Raw genomic sequence first — 19,639 nt, 5'->3', positions numbered from 1 at the left:
ATGATATCAAAGAAGGATGAATAATAATGCAAGAAAAGTGAAAGGTCATACACTTTGTCCCAAGGATAAGTGAAGAATTTTAATACTTTATATCAAGACAAGCAGGGGTATCCAATCAAAATCAAATTAGAATGAAAAAGAGCACAGTCCATTTGTGTTGCTGAAATTTAGCAGAAAACTTGAAAGAATGTAATGAGATTTTATCTGTTACAAAAAAAAAAAAAAATTGGACATATTCATGTATAGTGAAAACCCATCATTCAGAATTTTGGACTCAAAAAAAAAAGTACTAGAAAATATATTTCTCCTAAAAATTTCCTTGCAGTTAGAGACAAAGCTCAAGTTGTGAGTCTGTTATAAGGGAAGGAACAGTACTGACTTCAGTGTACTGAACTTATACTTCAGGGAAAATAGATTTCTTAACCATACTTGAGAGAAAATTAATATGAAACATGTTTAATTTTCATTAAATTAAAAAGTGGCAAGGTAAGCAATAAATGTGTATATTCAGACTGCCTTATCTTTTAAAACAAGTAAAAAAAAGTCTCAGGAGCTAAATGCCTTTCATTTTTTTAGTGCCACCCCAGCAAAACATATCAATTTGGAAGCTCTTTTGGCATATAACTAATTTAGTGCAGTAGCTAATTTAGATGGGAAAATGAAAATTAAAATATTACCACAGCCCTCTGTTTTTGTATAACCAAAATCCAAAAGTATGTAAAACATAAGTAAAATAAACTAAACCCATATTTTTAAGATTTCCTTTTTTCTGGTATTATCTTGTTAAACAGTCTTGAGTGTAGGTACAATTTCTATTCAAAGCAGTGTCAAAAATATCTATATGCACACCTGTTCATCTAATGGAAACTTAGGAAGTCTGTTAGATCAAGAGCAGTTTTTAAACTTGGCAGAGTTAGGCAATCAGGTACGTTTCCATGCTGCATTCACCAGAAGAACAGAAAGGGGGCTGCTTTTCTGGAAGCTCACCATCTAAAACCATGATCTGAAATAGTCTATATCCATAACACCATATTGTAAGCTAATTTCATAAACTTCTAAGAAATTTTCCCTAAAATTATTAAATTCAAAACTTAAAATAATATTTTGAATATGAATTTAAAAAGCCACTTTAACATTCAAATGCAGATTTATTGGAATTAATAGGAAAACAGTAACAACACAAAGTATTCATTTGTGTAATAAGAGCCATGAATTTCAAAATTAATTCACTTGTTTCTACAAAAGATAATGAAGAATTCATTGGAAAATGCCTTTTCCATTTTAATAACTTTTAATTTTAGAATACTAAAGATGTCAGAGAAGGCACTGTTCTAATAATATTGTACTATTAGCTGTAACATACAGAAAGACAAAAATTAATTGACTAAGAATATGGTACAGCAAAAGAAACAGCTGAAAAGTACTCCCAGCCCCTTTTGCCAAAATGCACTTCCAGCTTTTCAGCAAATACAGAATAACAGCTAATTACAATGAAGACAGCTAAATGTGACACTTCTCAAGCTGTAGCATTTCTAGCATCTGCCTAAAAGCAAGTGAGAAACACAGTATTTCTTTTCCTATTTGTTTCTTCTGTTCCCATGTATGAAAGGTCCCAAGGCCAATTTCTGTTTCTGACCACAGCCAAGGTCTTTAGCCCAATCCCTTGAGGGTTTTCTGAAGTCTTTGTAATCTTTGCAGTGTAGGCAATGGGCTGGGATTTAAATGATGGTGTCTATATACATGTGCATCCTGCCAACATGAGCCAGGCATTTTTCTTCAATGTGAGGGACACTCAGGGCTCCCACCTTTTGATTTCCCCTGATGAGTGCAGGGTAATGGGACACCTTGAAGGGACGGCAAAACTTTTGCAAGAAAATCCCCGGTACAAAAGATATTTTGCCCCCACTCATCTCAATCTCAAGGGCTCACACTGCTGCAGAGCAGTTTTCTCTTTAGCCACTTCAGGCAGGAAGAGACAGAAATAAGTTTGTGCCCTAGATTATAATATTGGGGTGTATTCCATTACCACCTCCAGCTGCAATCCCTTTCTTCCTTATCTCGTGGCTCACAGATAAGTCCCTCCAGGAGGAGCTGTTCTTTCAGCCACATGGCTGATAAGATCACAGCGTTCTATTGTGAGATGCTCACCCAGAGGGAGGAGCCAAACGATGCCATCAGGGATATGAGCTGGGTTGTGCAGACAGCAAGGAGATCCCCTCTTCCAAGAGGAGCAGCTGAGACCTTCTCTGCACTGCACCTCCAGAGGGAAACTCCATCAGTCTGCAGGAGCACTGCTGGGACAGAACCAGATCTGCTACCACCGCCCCAGCCAGAGAGTGTCAGGCTGTATCTCCAACTCTGTCAGTGGTTCTTCTTTTGTGCTGCTGTATGCATGTGGTTCTTTGTTCCCTTTTTCCTAATAAATTGTATTTCTGACTTAGAGCCTCTCACTGGTTTTGCTTTTCAAACCAGGACAGTCTGTAAGTCTGTGATCTCAGCCTGATCTCCCTGCACCAAAACCGAGGGGTTCCCTGCTCTGCAGGACCCCTGCAGTGTGCCAGCCCCTGGATCCAGGCAGACCCATGGCTGAGCCCGCTGCTTCTGGGCCAAGAGAGACAGAAGAAGGGTGGAGAGCAGCAGCAGAAGCCACTGACCAAGATTTGGGGCTGTGTCCATCTTCCAGTGACAACACCTGGAGCAGCAAAATCTGCCTGTCTTACGGGTCTCTCCACAAAGGCACAGTGAGGTGGAAACGTATGGGTGATGCTTTTGACCTTTCTCAGCTGGCACCCCATAGTCCTCACCCCTCTCAGGCACACGTGTATGAGCACATTGGCAGGAACCACCCCAGGTGCTGCAACCTCTCCCCAGGGTTGGAAATCCCTGCCTGTGGCTGCCCCCCCTCAGCACATCAGCCATAAGGCAGTGCCTGTGTCCTCATGGAAACTGGGAACAACCTGTCCTTGGCACACCTCTGGAGGCTCACTTCAAGACACAGCATAATGAATTCCCCCTGTTTCACACTATTGATCCCAGCCTGCTTTATATGTGCTGCTCTAACTCAAGGCAGAGCTGTTGATCATCAAGGTGTGATGTGAAATAAGCATCCCAGCAAAACTGACTGTGTGAGGGCAGCTACGCCTGTCCTTTAAAGCCATGATCATGGAAAGAGATCCAGGGCACCAGTGGTGCTATTATTTCTTGCACAGCTCTTTCACCTGTAGCCATTGAACAGCCAGACACTGAGGCCCCTCGTGGAGAAAGCTGAACAGTGAGCAGCATCCATTCCCTGAGAGGCAAAGGGCGTGTTCATCCCTGCCAACCATCCCTGCCTCAGAAAACCTGGATCTGGAAGTCACTAAGGTGGCCCTCCAGCAGTGAGCACATTGTTCATCATCATGAAATGTATTTGACAATATGAAACAGGGCCATCCAGGAAATCTCCTCAAAACCATCTTAAGGACACCTCCATTTTAATAATCTTTCCTGTTCCTCCTTCCTTTCCGCTATTATCCTCAAGAATTTGAAGTGTCCTTGCTAAGAAAAGAATATATTTCTGAGGCAGTACTTTTACTCCAGTTGCTGCACTGCAGTCCAGTCTTCTTATAAGATGGACTACGCATAAAGGGGGAAAGAGAATAAAAAATGGAAGATAAAAAGAAATGTGGCTTTCTCAGTTACAGCCCTTTTCTTGGAAAGTCAGAGTTGCAGCTGACAGCACAGACTATAAGCTATGCTAGGAGCTTTTCCTCCTAGTCCTGGTAAAATATTTTGTTCTCCTCTGTTTCAGCCTTTGAAAGAAAATCCTACATTACTAATACCAATATATCAATATGTGTTGACTTTGCTTTTCTACATACAGTTGTTACACCAAATTCTTGTAAATAGCTAATATTTTTGTGTCTCATAAAGTAAGGAAATAAAGTATATAATGATGGAAGCAGGTTACCCACAGAAAGACAGGTATTTTGCATAAATGTACCAAGACTTTTTTTACTCCCTTCTTCTTTCCTTTCAGTTTGCATTTCCTTCTTTTCTCTCTGTCTTTCTAGGGAACAAAGAGGATAAGAATAAAGAGACAAAAAGGGTATTAAAAACTCTTTGAGGATCTCATAAAAAAGGTTGAGCATACCTAATAGGGAACTATTCAATAGAGTTATTTTGTTCTTAATTCTACTGCAAGTATCACTTTTGTAATCAAAGACTTAGATGTTTTAATTAACCTTGATTTCATCCTTTAGTGTATTCAGTGTTTATCCTATATTTAGGTTAATCTAAAAAAAAATTAATACTTTTCTGGAAGGAAAATCCTAGTGAAGTAAAGCCCACATGAAATTCTGTGGGCCTTTAGCACCAAATATTATTTTGAAACTTTCAAACTGTCTTTTCATTTATATGAGTGATTTCTCCTTCGCCACAAACCCAAAACACAAGTGTCTCCACTCTTCCCCCTATACCATTCCAGCCTCTGTCCAGGAGAGACACTTTGCTCACTGCTGTGTGTGTTCCCTCTAATCAGAATTATTCAGAGAAGGACTACTTGAAATTTCTACAAAGCCAGATTGTTAATCAGAACTACATGGTTTCCCACTTTTTTTTGTTTTTTTTCCTACTTGTTTTTAAGGAAACATCTATAGAGACTGAAATCATGCCAGTTTGATGAGGTTTGTTATGTTAGATGACTGAAGTAATGCACATGTTTATGCACAAACAAATGCATAATTCTTCCTTTGTTTGAGGGTACTGCTCTCAAGAGCTTGGCTCTTGTTATGGCACACTTATTCACAGAAGAAATAAAATTAATTAAGGAAAATTTGGGAAGATATTTATTTTCAGGCCTTTTCTGGGTAGAAAATGTGGACAGGGAAAAATCTCCTGTTTAATTTAAAGGAAAAGAACCATCAATTTCAGAGTGCTTTCCTAAACCTAAGTAATGTAAATCTGATGTACGATCAAAAATATCTTCTTTTGGAAAACATGACTTTGCTCAGTTCTGATGAAACAAGATACATGCCTGTGGGAAAGTATTCCATTGAGGAGGGGCTATGTTCAGCAGCAGTGTTGCAGGTGACCTCTGGCAATGTTAGAAAAAAACATATAGGAAAATCTTTCTTTTATTTGTTGAGATATAAAATAGATGGAGGATGATAAGATCATTAAAAAGAGAAGAACTTCTTGTTCTTTATCCAACTTGCCCTTTATCCAACTTGGGACCCTTGAAAGTCACTCACTAGAAAGTGTTTATGAAACTCTGCAACTAGTTTAAATGTAAGAAATGGTTTTTCAATGTACTCTTGCCCTTTGTTGCCTTAATCTTTCTTCTAATACAAAATTTATCAGATTTGGGATTTTGTTGATCTCTGCAAAATATTATCTGTATCATTTATATTTCTCTAGTAAGCTCATGCCTATATTCTGGGTGTTTATTTTCATATCTATAGTGAGCTTTACAAGGCATATATCTTTTTCATCGTTCCTGCTCACTGTAAAAAATCCCTTTTTCTTTTTTAATGCTGTAGTTTTATAAATATCTGATGTGTTGTAGTAAGGTAATTTCCCACAAAAATAGAAGCAATTTTTCATAGCTTTCTTAATATAACTTAGCTATCCAATAACTGACTGCTTTGAGATAGAGGGAAGGGAGGGAGGGAGAGACTAAACATATAAAGTAAATATTGCATATATTGTCCAAATCTCAAAAGGCGTTGGTTTCTTTGTAAAAGCTCTGATTTTATTTAAAAGGCACAGGCAGTAAATACATGTAGTATTAAGATGACTGTATTTTCAAATAAACAACACCAGTGCTAAGATAGCTTTTGCTGACATTCTTAGGGTCGTAAAGTAGTCACATTGAATTCTAAAAAAGCATTTTTTAAGAAGTTGCTGCTCCTGGCTTGTGACTCAGCAGTGTGTGAACCTTTGGAATTAGATAGCTAGTTTCATTCTGTACTCCCTATAGGAGAAGGAATATTGCAGAAATGAACAGCAGTGATGTATTCATATTTTTGGGAGAAGGAATATTGCAGAAATGAACAGCAGTGATGTATTCATATTTTTGGGCGTCTCTGTCATCAAATTATGACAGAGACGTAAAAAAGAGCTCAGCAATGTAATCATAGGAAACTCTATGGTGTTCAGAAGTCCTATATCTCTGATTCAATCTGTGAATCAGCAGATTGACCATGAAAAAAGAGAGGTAAATATAATTTTAATGTTCACCCAATTTAGTGTTCACATTAAAGATCACTTGGCATTCATTCCAACAGTTTAATTATTCCTTGATAAAAAGGTCTAGCTGAACTAGAGGTTTAGAACCAACATACTGGGAACACATGCAGAAAACCCCAGAGGAAACCCTCTGCTTATCCCAAAGGATATCCCAAACAATATCCAGGCCATTAAAGCTTCCAACTTTGATATAGCTCTTATATTTTCATTATTTGAGCATCAATGTACAATGCTTCCAGTCTCAGAGGAATATATAAGGTTTTGTAGGTACTAAGTAGCAAAAATGTTAGAAAACTATTAATAAAAGATATCTTACTTTCTATTGACAATTGGTACTAGCATGCCATATCTCCCCAAATGCAACTCCTTACCCATACCAGGTAGCATATGACCAAAGGAATGCACAGATGATCTTCAAATTCTTCTTCTCCTAAGTGTCCTTACACTTAGGACACCTAAGCTTGACTCAGATATTTGTGGGCTTTATCCTAATAGCTGCCAAATGTAGCAATGAAAATTTACTAAAAAATTTGTCTGTAAGAAAATAATTTTATGTTTTGGGAAGATTTGCCTACTTTCCTAACAGTGTCCTTGTCAGAATGCACTTTGCTTTTCCCAGTTCACAGCCAGCCAGAACAGCATCTTTCCATGAAATTGGGACATACCAGCCTCCAAAAAACAATTCACCACAAATTTTGGCACTGCTGCTTCAGAGCTTCTCAGCTCCCTAACTAGGAAAACCATCTTTCAGCTGTCACAAAGTCACTGGTCTCAAGTTTCCTGGAACAAAGCACTTTTAATTTCGATTTAAGTGGGAACTAAGTACTACTGAAGTTAATTATCTCAGCAATTAAATTCAATGCAAATGATCTGTGTCTGGGCTTTTGGAATTTTTATTTCTTCTAAAAGTGTAAACTCTATTGTATGAATGAAATTAATTTCTCCTTTAATGAGAATTAAATGAGAAATCCAGGCATTGAAAGAGCTAAGAAAAGTTATTTTTAGCTTTGAATTAGGAGACATAAATCTCTGTAAAAAGTTTATAAACATCTCTATTTAAAAGTTTTACATTAAATGTATCACTCAAAAACTCTCCTGGTTTATGATACAGGTGCACCCTGATGAAAAGACCAATGGGATCTATGCACAGGAGTCTAGAAAAGGGCTTAAAAGGTCATTAATGGCATCAAGCAAAAAGTCTGAAGCACAAGAACAAGTTGAGAACCACATTACTTATATTCCATCTATATTTGAGTCATTTTTTTTTCTAATTTTTATTACTCTTAGCCTTAAGAGTGGCAGTATTCAACATATTTAGTCATGTTGAATTTATAGGGAAAATGAGAATTTCATCATAACTGTGAGAGACTTCAGTAACTGCAAGTATTTTGCCCAAGTGAAACAAAAAAAATTCTAATTGTTCTATTTTTTGATTCATCAACTTTGTTTACCAATCTGAGTGCAGACTGGTGACTTTGATAGCTGCAAATTTAAACAAGGAATGACATTAAATAAGGGAAAAATAATCAAAATATAATGATGAAATCACCCTTTCCATCATCAATTTATATGTGCTTTTTGAGATCTATCAGATTATTTCAATTTCATGTTTTCTTTTTTTATTGGAGCAATAGATTGCCATTACATTTTAATAAACTGAGATGAAAACACTTCATCCTGTATATTAGAATACATCAATGTGCATTATTTTTCCCTTGTCTTTGGTAAACATCCCAAAGTGTTGGCAATAATTTAATCAAGTATCTGCTACTATACAAAAAAATATATATTTGATAGGAATTCATCTGAGCTATCCCAAGTGAATAAAGCATCTCAGTGATAAACCATCTAGTGAATGAAACATATTAGCAGATAATTTTGAAATTAAAGAAAAAACCCAAGGTGGATGCAAAGCCATCTGTATTTCCTCCATCTCTCTCTGTCTGTCATGCTGCTTTACTGTTTATTGTTGCCCAGGCCTAACTGTACTGGGACAGGAACTACAATGCCAAAACAGTACAGGCAAATCTTACTGAAAAATAGAACATGTAGAAAAGGGTCACAATAAAATTCTTACCGGTCTCATGAGGTTCTCAAGCAAGGTCTGCAGAAAAGGAATAAGAAAAATTGTAAAACGTTCATATTTTAAGAAAACAAAAACCAATTAAGTCACTACCAAGCAGGCACTGAGTCATCCCTCACCCATTTTCCAGAGCAGTTCTGCTGCTCTGAAACCTATTTCAGCCAAGATTCAGGGTAACTCTCTTATGCATATATGCAAGGCATATTACTCTACCTGCTCCTGAGGGCAAACCCCACAAATTTCCTAAGTACCTAAGTAGTTAGAAGACAAAATTACCTAGTAGATCTGTTGCTGCGAATAAATGAGTGGGAGGTACATTTTAGCAAACTCTTTTAAGCCTTGGGCTTCTTTACAATTCTCACAGGGGCTTCAAAATGAGCAACTTCAGTTCCTAGTATTAGAAGGCAAAAACTGCCTGAGGTATGTTTCAGAAAGCAAGCAAACAAACAAACAAACAGTAAACAGTTTCATAGAATATCTCCCTCCCTCCCCACACACAGTCAACATCTCCTCAGCAGCAACAGCTGGGTTGCCTATTTATATCCAGCAATCATGAAGGTGTGCACTACTGCAAGAGCATCCCAGGGAAGAAACTGCTCCTCAGAGATTTACCCTGGGCAAGGTACAATCACAGGCTCCCTAACGAACATGTCAGAACTCATTAAGAAGGAGGCTCATAAATACCAACAGATTATTCCAGCCACAAAGTTACAATACTAAGAGCGAATTATTTCTATGGGCTTTGAATCAGGTTTTAATGGTGTGTATCCAGATCCCTAGGAGGTGTAAACCAGTGTAGCTCCATTGGCTTCAACACAGAAAGATACTGATCTGCTTGAAAGAATATCCCTTTGGGGAGTCGTTTTTGAGTTGTGAGATTTGTATCCAGCTCTTTGTTTTTATTATTTCCCATTCCTCTGTATAGTCATCAATTTTTGCACAGATCCAAATTAAACCCTTTGAGAATGAGTTCCATGCAGAAATAATTTAAAAACCTAGAAATGTCAATTAAAATAAGGTAAAGCAATCATAAATTGAAAACAAAACTACCATTATAGGCCAATAAATTAGACTGTGTAGAATTAAACCACCAAGGATTTGAGTTTAAAAAAACCAAAAAGCAAACAAGTAGTTCAATGAAACTGTAGAACTGAAACTAATGAAGCCTGTCCTCTGATTTGTGCCCTGTGGTAAGATGTTTTCTGAGTCAAGAAATGTGTGAGCTGAAACTGAAACTTTTCCTGAAGTAGACTTACATATAAGATCTATCTTCTCTAAGGATATGCTGAAATATCTAATAACAGATGATTGTTGGCTTTTTTGTTCACCTGAGACAATTTTATCATCTATATTCCAAGTACTTGTTTTCATTAATGTGTAGATCTCAGCTTTCCCTGGAAACTCTCTACTTCTATCAATCAAGAGGGCTCCTCAGACATGAATAAAAACAGGATAGTTCTCCGTGTTTTTTTACAGACAATTATACGTATATAAAAATAAATGTGAATTTGAGCTAGCAAAAAGACAGAAAACTAGTATCTTTATCTTAGAGAAGCTATACCTTATTCGCTTTTATCTTTGCATATTTGATTATCAAAATGGATGTTATTCAAATCTGGGTCACAGAATGATTTCATGGCATGGACCTCTTCCACTAGATTAGTTTGCACAAAGACCCATCTAACCTGGCCTTGAACACTTCCAGAGATGGGGCATCCACCCCTTCTCTGGGCAGCTTTTGCCAATGCCTCACCACCCCCACAGTAAATACTTTCTTTCATATATCTAACCTAAAATTCCCCTGTTTCTGTTTGAATCCATCACTCCTTGTCCTATCAATACAGTTCCTGACGAATAATATTTTACTAGTCATAGGCAAAGCCCCACCCTTCCCCAGAGCTTGAAGTCTGATGTAGACAGCAGGATTTTGATCAAAAAGTATAAAAATAACATTCAACTACCATGCACTCGAATCACTTTGGCTGTTAATTTTCTAAAATTCTCATGCATTTATAGTACATGACAGCTGGATGAACTTGCAAGTATATGGAAGACATTAATTATTCATTTCTAATTAATTATGCTGAATATTTTGCTTCTTGCACTGTTGTTCATTATATAAACTAACTATCATCCTGCAGTTACTTGAGTGATGCAAAATCCCAAATGAAGATGGTTAATGCATGTCACTAATAAGAGAGGTGCACCTCAGCTGAAAGGAAGAGCACTTGGATAGGTGTGCTGTGTTGGCTGGTAATAAGTCTCTGATGAATCTACACTATTGATTGCATTTGGGAAAGTACCTACGTGCTATTTAAATGCTTAAATGGTATTCATGATCCTCATTGACAAATATATATAACAATTTCAAAAAGAGCTTCTTTAGTAAAGTGAGTACAGGAAATATTACACCACCTTTGTAGTTTCTGTGAATATGTATTCATTTATACAGTCCAGCAACTCTTTAAATCTGTTACTAAGCTAGAAATTATTGACAATGCTATCACCATTATTAACAAATATTTATTTCTCCTATGGGTAAGGAGTATATTCAAAAGCAGTTCTATCATAAAATTATATATTACCAAGTTAATATAACTCTTCTCCAAAGTGAGAAAATGGAGATAATAGACAGAATGCGGATGTGTTACATAATTTAAATGACTAAACTCTGTATACCAGCTGAAAGATTTAAGTGCATTTCAAGCTATCCCCACGACCGAATTCAAGATTTGAACTAAAAGTTAAAAGAAGATTATCTCAGTGCAGAACAGTGGAGATTTGCCAGTCCTTCAGCAAAGACCACATGAGAAATGGCAAAAAGCCCTGCTATCTAGGATCCATGAAAATAACACCATTGGCAAAGAAATTGTTCTTGCATTTCTTTTACATATTTATTAAGCAAAAGGACACCTGTCTGACACAATCTTTCACAATAGAAAGGAAAAGCGAGCAGGTTGTGGTTGGTTGCTTTCCCCATTTTATGGGGAAATGAAATGTTCTTAGAAGGTTGTTGACATTTATGTAACGTCCTTAGAAGGTTGTCCTGGAGTCACAGAGAGCCTACCAAGCAGCCATCACGGATTCCAGGGATTTGAAGGAGTTGGGATCCTTAGGATATTCAGACCTAATAAAAGCAGGGATTTTTTTTTCAGAATTTATTTGTTTGTTTGTTTCTCCATTTACCCGTCCATGTCAGCTCCCCAACAGTACAGTATGAACAGAAAGCCAGGAAGAAAAATGTAAATCAAGAGTGGCAAAATTTAAGTAAGAATAAAATAAGCCTCTCTCTAGCCTCCTCTTTAATTGCCCTGAAAAGAAAATAAATCAAGACAAAAAATTTGATTTTGATAGTGTTTGAAAATATTTTGCATGCTTTTTACAACTCAGTGAATTTTGACTTCTCAGATGCTTTATCATTTCAGTAAATCATGAATTTACTTAGCATGGCTTTGCTAACTCATGCTTGAATATTGTCCTTTTCTCTGTATCTCTTCTGAAACTTATCTTGCAATTAACCCTTCCAAATAAACAGTGACTGTAGATCATTGTTCTTCTATCATAAGACCCTTTACCTCCAAGAAAACCAACTTCTTGTTCTCTCCCAAAAATGTAGAATTTTTTTAGATGCTCATTTATTTCATAGGGATTTAAATACCCTGTTTTATTAACCTCTCTGGATATTGTCATAATCTCAAGATCATTTTGTGTTAACCTCATAACTGAATATCAAAAAGGGATTAAAAAACACTCTGCTGCAATTCAGAGTGGCATTCCCCACCTAACTCCTCCAAATAGTCCCTTGGGATCTCCAAGACACCTTTTATCAGGGATACCCATCCCAAAGACCCCTACAATACCCCAGCCAAATTTCCCTGACCTCCAGTAATCTACCAATATATTTTTATTCAAGATACAAATTCATTTAAAAAAATTATTTCAACTTTCCTTTTTATACTAAGACAGCGATTGTGGGTTTTTAAAAGAAATTAAATAAAGTGTGACATTTTTTTGGTTGCATTTCTGAGCAAAGATTTCAATTTTTTCAATTACAAAGGCAAGAACTAATACCTATCAATAATTTGTACTTTGTTAAAAGAAGTAATTTAATCTTGCAGTCTTTAGGTGCTGTCAGGGAAAGCTGTATCTCAGGTCTAAATCAGTACAGGGACTGTTAACATGGTTAGTTTATATAATGAGCTGCTATAGAGGATGCAAAAACCATCAGCATAATTACTTACAAATGAATAATTAATAGCTTGTATGCAAGTTAAGAGGCTCATCAGAGTGACACAAATTCATGAACATTTATGAGCAATTAATAACCAGAAAGCCATTGATAGATGAGACACGTAGTGCATACAGTATCTTCAAATGGGGGGGGAGAAAAAATCACATTTCCAAGCCATGAGGTTGCCAACAGTCTGAATCAGAGCAGTGGAAGGCTGAGCTTCAGGGCCTGCTGTGGGGGAATGGAGGATCCTGGTGCTTGCACATTAACAGTTCATTTGTGAGGATTCAGCAGTGAGAGAAACCTTCAAACAGAAAAATTGGCGTTAAGATTGACATACTTTAGAGAAAGAAGTAAAAATGGAGAGGAAAAAAAGCAGGTAGAGAGAAAACAGAAGTGGTTTTCTTAGAATCCCTACTTGTTCAACACCAAGTTCTAAACCACAGTAGAGTAAATATCCTCTTTAATAGGTATAAGTAATAAAGGATTTTATGAGGTTTTCTTTTCTTACCCAAAGGTTGGAATGGACGATCCTGGTGCTTGCACATTAACAGTTCATTTGTAAGGATTCAGCAGTGAGAGAAACCTTCAAACAGAAAAATTGGCGATAAGATTGACGTACTTTTAGAGAAAGAAGTAAAAATGGAGGAGAGGAAAGAAAGCAGGTAGAGAGAGAACAGAAACGTCTTTCTTAGACTCCCTACTTGTTCAACACCAAGTTCTAAACCACAGCACAGTAAATATCCTCTCTAATAGGTATAAGTAATAAAGGATTTTATGAGGTTTTCTTTTCTTACCCAAAGGTGACTCATCATAGCAAGAGCAAAGCAGAACTCCTGCAGTGCTGTGTAAGGCTTGTTGCAAATGTTCTGGCTTCCTACATCTTCTTAATGTCCTACTAAATGAAGTCCTGCTGACTGTAATAAAAGTCTGTAGAATTATTAGATACTTAATAACAATATACTGTATAAGGCAATGTCAGCAGATTGGCATTAACAATAATGTAGATCCATCCTACCTACAAAACTCTACTATAGCAGCTTTTGGATAATATTCATGCTAAGTTGAATCTAATATTTCTAGACTTAGTAATGAGGTGAGCCTTTATTGTGTTTTAAGTGCAACCTTCCAGGGATTCAAAACTCACATTATTTTTTAATCCCTTTTAATAGCAAAACCACCAACCAGTCACAGGGTAGGAAAGCTGTTTTACCAAAATTATAATGGCTTGTATCAGGGTTGCTGAATCATAAAAGTATAACAAACAAACTGCTGGGGTTGTGTGTCTGTGCCTAATGGCTGTGAAGCAGCAAGGGATCAACAGCTTCTGGAAAGGAGGAGACAAAATAATGCCCTGATTTGTATTTTACTGTGGTAAAAGTTAGCCATGAGCAGTTAAGGAAGTGAGGATAAAAATGGAATATTCCCAAATTTAAAGGATTAAAGCCTCTTTGTTTAAGCATCATGTCCATGGCTCAATTCTTTCTAAATAGCTTGAGTTTCATCTCACATACTGAAAAATAGTTATCAATTAAAACAGGCATTAGTCCTTTTATGGAAATAGACATTTTCTCTCTTAAATCTTCTTCAAATATTCTCCTCATGAACACCTTCCTGTTTTTCTTTTTTTTCAAATCCCACCAGGTATTTTCCATTGGAATGCCTCAGAAGGGATTTTCTAACTTTGTCAGTGCTAGTAAAATAGGAGAGTTCTTTGAAAAAAGATGAGGGAAAGATTAGAAGCCAATAAAGAAAATTCTTACAGGCTGTGACCATCTCACAAGGACACACACTTAAATTATCAGACACAGGTTCCTCCCTGGCCTAAAGAAAATGAATCAGGATAAAAAAATCCTCGATGTCAGAGTGCCAGATGAATTACCTAAACAATTTTTTTTCATCTCTGACCAGAGAAGCAACTGGCTATTTTTTTCATCAGATACAGGATTACTTCTATTATATTTTTCCTGTCTTTTCTCTTGGGGCTACTTCAATATGCATTGGGTAGCTTTAAATTAAGCAAATAAAGTATTCATAAATATTACCATGTAGAATAACTATACTTTAAAAAAAATCAATTAACTTGATATGTACAAACATTCCTCTCTCCCTCCTTTTCTTTTCACATCCTCCTCCCCTCAAAAAAGAAATCAACCCAACAACTCTTTATCATAAAAAATAAAAAAAGTCATCTGGAAATATTGTTTTGTTTTCTATATATGGGTAATAATTTATAACTAAATCAAAAACTGGGGATTTGGGATTGATAACTTTTCTTTATTAGTATTTTTTAACAAAATTATTAGTAGTACTTATAATTGCTGATTTAAATTCATGTGATTTGATGCACTCTTATAGTTTCCTTATGTTGTACTGATTCCCTTTTATAAAAGCTTTGTTCTCCATATTGGATACACATCAACTTAAAAAGTTATTTTCAACCTAAAATGTGAAATATGACAGAAAAGATAATAAGCATAGTAAAATTATAATTAAAAAAACCCCAACCTCTTGGATTACTATAGAATAATTCAAAAGATTGTGCAATACATATTTCCTCTTTCAGAAGAAAATAAAAAGTGGCTAATACCTTAATTGCTAAGCTTTAAATTTAGTAATTAATGCAGTGTATAAATCTTATTCTTAATTTTCTCTTCCTTTGTGATTTTCAGCAGCAAATCTCCCTTCTCCTGGGTGAAGAAATGCTTTCTTTATAGACAGGACAAAACTGAAGGCAAACTCTGTGTACCACTTGGGCATAAAGCTGGTTCTAGTAGACTTTTTGCAAGGTCTAGTTTAAGGGTTGTGAGGAAAATGGAATGCCTGAGGTAAGGTCAAAGCTAATAGAATTCCCAGGCAAAGCCAAATCACTGATTTAAATTAAACTAAAAGATATTTTGTTCCCTGAACAGATCCCTACCCTTCCTCTTTACTGTGAACTCTGGTGTCATGTGCATAAAAAATGTACAAAGAGACGTAAACAGCTCAATCACTCTCTCAATAAACATCACAAAAACTGTCTCAGTCACTCACTTTTTTTCCAGGTAATTTTTTTTTTTTTTCAGGTAAAGATTTCACTCAATTAAATGTTCCTTCTTTTGGAGTCACATTTAAGAATATGATGAACCTGGAAATTAAAAGGATCACAGCCTTAGGTTTTTTTTCCCACACTGAATTCCCATAAAGTGTATATGGAAAAACTATTATTTGAGTCAAAGAAAAAGACATAAAGTTTATAAAGCTTTCATGGTCTTATGTTATGCCAAATTTTATTCTACCAATGCATTTAAAAAGCATTGTGACATTTCTTCATTACTCCATTTACAAGGATAATATGAACAATACTCTTGTTCTAGTTTTTAACTGCTCTATGAAGGTTTCCTGGTTGCAATTTATCAAATTGCTCTTAATGAAGACCTTAGTAAAAATTCAGACAATCAAAATCAAAGGTCATAACTAAAAGGTACGTATTACATTCATCAAATTCTTGTATTCAACTTGTTCATAAAATATTTTTTTAATTCATTCTTTCCTATTAAAATATACATTTGTTTTCATTTTCAGCAGGGTGAGCATTTCAACAGGCTTTATTATAGTGAGATAATTTCTTGATTTTGGGAAACCACCAAAGCAGCAAATGTCACTAAGTTCCAGTAGTATTTATAAGTCTAACATAGTCAGTTTGTCCAAGCTGAACTGAAACTCCAGCCAATAAAAGAATAATAATTCACTTTAATAGAAACATTCCCATAATGTAAGATACAATGAAAATTCTTTTCACTAGTTCTCTAAATCAGTGTTATAAATTTATCAGTTTTGTCAAATAAATTGAAAAGATTTTATTAGTCATACATGTGTGTAACTCCACAAGCTGAGTAGACTTCATTGTGATAAATAACAGTGCAAAGGAAGAATCAAATAAAAAATTGCAGATGTGGAAAATTAGAAAACAATGGTGGGATCTAAGGATCCTTTTAAAACATTGCAATAACTTTATGATTTTTTAAAATATATTATCTTTTTAAGATATTGAAAATTATAACTAAATAAAAATATTCATAGAGAAAAGTGAATATGTTTTATAGTTTAATTGACAGATGGGAAAGAAGGTAAAGTGGTTCAATGCTTTTCCCACAGAACAGAGTAGAATGCTAGCTAGCAAAAGGGTAGACAGTTCCCATTTTAAGGTTATTTTTCAAATGGCTTCTTTATTAACATAAAATATCTTATAGTTTCTGCCTAGATTTCCAAAAGATAATGACAGCAGCTGACCTGATCTCTGCCAAGACAAGGGGCACCTTTTTTTGGCAGTTTATATCCCCAGAAACCAATCTCATTGAATGATAATATAGGTGGCACTGATTATTCCTCAGCATGGCTGGTAGGTCATCGATAAGATGGTTGGTAGGTTATCAATACCTTCCACCTGAAAACAGTTTGAGTTTGGGGGCAATGTCTGCACAGCTATACGTCAGGGAAAGCAAACACTCTTGATTTTGGTTTCTAGCTCTTGTTACAGTAGATTTATGTGTCCTTCAGAATCCACTATCTTTTTTTCCTTGGAAGTACTTGTGCAGAATAATCAAATTGCCTCTAAATCTTTTCAGACTCAGTTCTCTAAAGCTCTCGCATTAAGACATGTCTACTACCCACTGAATAATGCATAGATCTTTCCTGAAATCTACTCCAGCTTTTTAACAGCCCTTAAAAATTTATCTGACAGGAGCAAGTCCAGTGTATTTGACTCATTAACATTGTTAGTAAAGCCACTAACAGCATGTAATTACAACTAATGTAATTAGTGAGGAGAAAAGATACTGAAGAAAAGCCATATCCACTCACTACCACACTGATGAAGCATCTTAGGATGGCTCCAACCCTTTCTGCAAGGAATCACTCCTGAGGATACAGCACACAGTCAGAGCAGCACTGCTTTCACTCACCTATTGGCTCTGCCAGAGCTGGCAAATAATGCAGGTATATAATTTTGTGAATTCCAATTCTTACCATTTCACCAACTTAAAATCATAAAATATTTTATTATAATGGAATTCACATGTAATTTAATATTGATTTTACCATCAATCATGAAAATGTTGAGTCTAATAAATTCTACTGCAGATTGCTGCTGCCCCTCTCACCCTACTCATTTGCTATTATTTATTCCTTTTGAAAAAAATATTTCCTCTGTCTCTAAGTAGTCAGATTCACTCTTTTTAAAAAGTGTTTTAATTATATTTTGCTGGATATTTAATCACCCTCCTTTTACCTGCTTTAGTGGCAAGGTAATAGCTTCCCCAAGTTACTTTGGCCAGATTTAGAAATTCAAAAAATGCAGTAAATTCATCTTATTGTGACCCACTTTCTATTTAATGAAATATATTTCTGAAACTAATTATACTTATGTTATATAATTTCATTTAACTTTTTGTAACCAGTATTTTATCTGAATGTTTACCATTATTTTGATTTGGATGACAGCAATATTTGACCGACTTAATAAAACTGTGGGCATTTGATCCATTTTTGCTTGCATATCTTCTGCTAAAGAACTACTTCTTTCTGCTCACAATCTTCTGCCTACCTCTCTTCAACTGTGCTTATAAATTCGTGTAGAATTTGCACCTCAAGGTAACAGATAAAGACTCTGATGAGTTAAAGCAGTCTGTATGCAAAATATGCTCACTTATGAAGCAGACTCCTTAAATCTCCTTTCACCTACACTGCAAAGGATGGACATCTATATCTAGTAGGCATTTCCCCTTTCCAATTTCTGAACTGCTTCTTTTCAAACACAACTGAAAAGGAAGGTGGAAACAGCTTTTCTGCCAAGCTATTTAATAAAGTAGTTGTACATGTGAACCAAAGTGCATTTGGAGACATGAAAATAAAGGGTAGCAATTATTTTTGAAACATTTTATTTTGCAGTGAAATCTTTGGTATTTTCTAATACAGGTACAAGAGAATTTTTTCTGCCAAAGCTACCTGCTTAAATTTGACAACATATTTTAATTTCTTCTTATAACTCTAAATGTAATATGTAGCTTGTTGTATTTCATTCAGAAAAAAAATATACTATTTCACAGATATTCTGGTTTCTCAGTATTGAATCTTTCTTGTTACTAAAGGAGCTCTTTTCTCATAGTCACATTAAACATACCTTGTTGAATGTATTAATCTAATCTCATTTCCAACAAATCTTCTCTTTCATTCTCATTTTTTTAAATAAAGGACAAAAAGAAGGAGAAAAGGAAGGACAGAATATAAGTAAATTAGGAAATCCTTATGTAAAATGAAGGATCCTTAGAAACAAAAGTGGGTGACCAGTTGCATTTTCTACTCTTTTGATGGAATGCACGTGACTGAGGAAAATGTCGTGTAGCTCTCACTTTTTCAAATCTCTTTCTTCCTTTTGTGATATATAAGTACTCATCATCCTGCCATTTCCTTGTTACTCATAAACCTTGACAAGCTGTGAAAGACAGAGGAATTAACAGAAGGAATATGTTTTCATTTGCATTAATTTTAACATACCTGAAGTAGCCATCTTTCTTCCAGGAGTTTGTTGCTGTGAAATTAGCAACTTCACAATTAAACTTTTCCACTGAAACTCTGCTAGTTGCAGTATTATATACTAGCAGTATGCTTTTGTGATAAATTGCTTGTTTATATTTGAAAATATTATAATGATTCTTTGTTAGTTGGTTTATTTATTTTTCTTTCTAACCTACTAAGCAGCTACAGTAGGATTAGCAGCCTCTACAGGCACTGAAAAATTGCTTAAACTTTGGTATCTCCTCTGAAGTACATATTGTAAAATCAAATTGTACACAGTACATCCAGAGAGATTTTTATTTGGGATCTAGGGACCCAGATGTCCTCAGAAGCTGTAGCTTCAGAAAAACCAGTAGCTACCAAGGAACAGGGAACCAGCTCTGGCTGTTCCATGGATGCACTACACGAATTGCCAAGATTTTAAGCAAAAGTTTAAAAGCAATAGAATTTTCTGAAGCAATCAGAGTCTTTCAGTTTCCAGCTTTTCACTAGATTCAGTTAATCAAGGCAAAGACCTTTCAGAAAATAAATTAGTTCAATGT

At 35.5% G+C, this 19,639-nt stretch overlaps 1 long non-coding RNA gene across 1 annotated transcript in view; it reads right to left on the bottom strand.

Annotated features, from left to right (window-relative positions):
- Positions 1-19,639, bottom strand: part of LOC110468234 (uncharacterized) — a 92,264-nt gene that overhangs the window by 46,156 nt on the left and 26,469 nt on the right. The window contains exons 2-3 of the long non-coding RNA XR_014954973.1: positions 13,054-15,669; positions 8,306-12,846 (exon numbers count right to left, since the gene is read on the bottom strand). This is a non-coding gene — a long non-coding RNA (uncharacterized LOC110468234). The remainder of the gene's footprint in view (positions 1-8,305; positions 12,847-13,053; positions 15,670-19,639) is intronic.

This window comes from Lonchura striata, chromosome 4 (genome assembly GCF_050655825.1).
Source record: "Lonchura striata isolate lonStrDom1 chromosome 4, ASM5065582v1, whole genome shotgun sequence".
Taxonomy (NCBI): domain Eukaryota; kingdom Metazoa; phylum Chordata; class Aves; order Passeriformes; family Estrildidae; genus Lonchura; species Lonchura striata.
The sequence above is the reverse complement of the archived record's forward strand: the minus strand, read 5'-3'. Positions and strand labels throughout refer to the sequence as shown.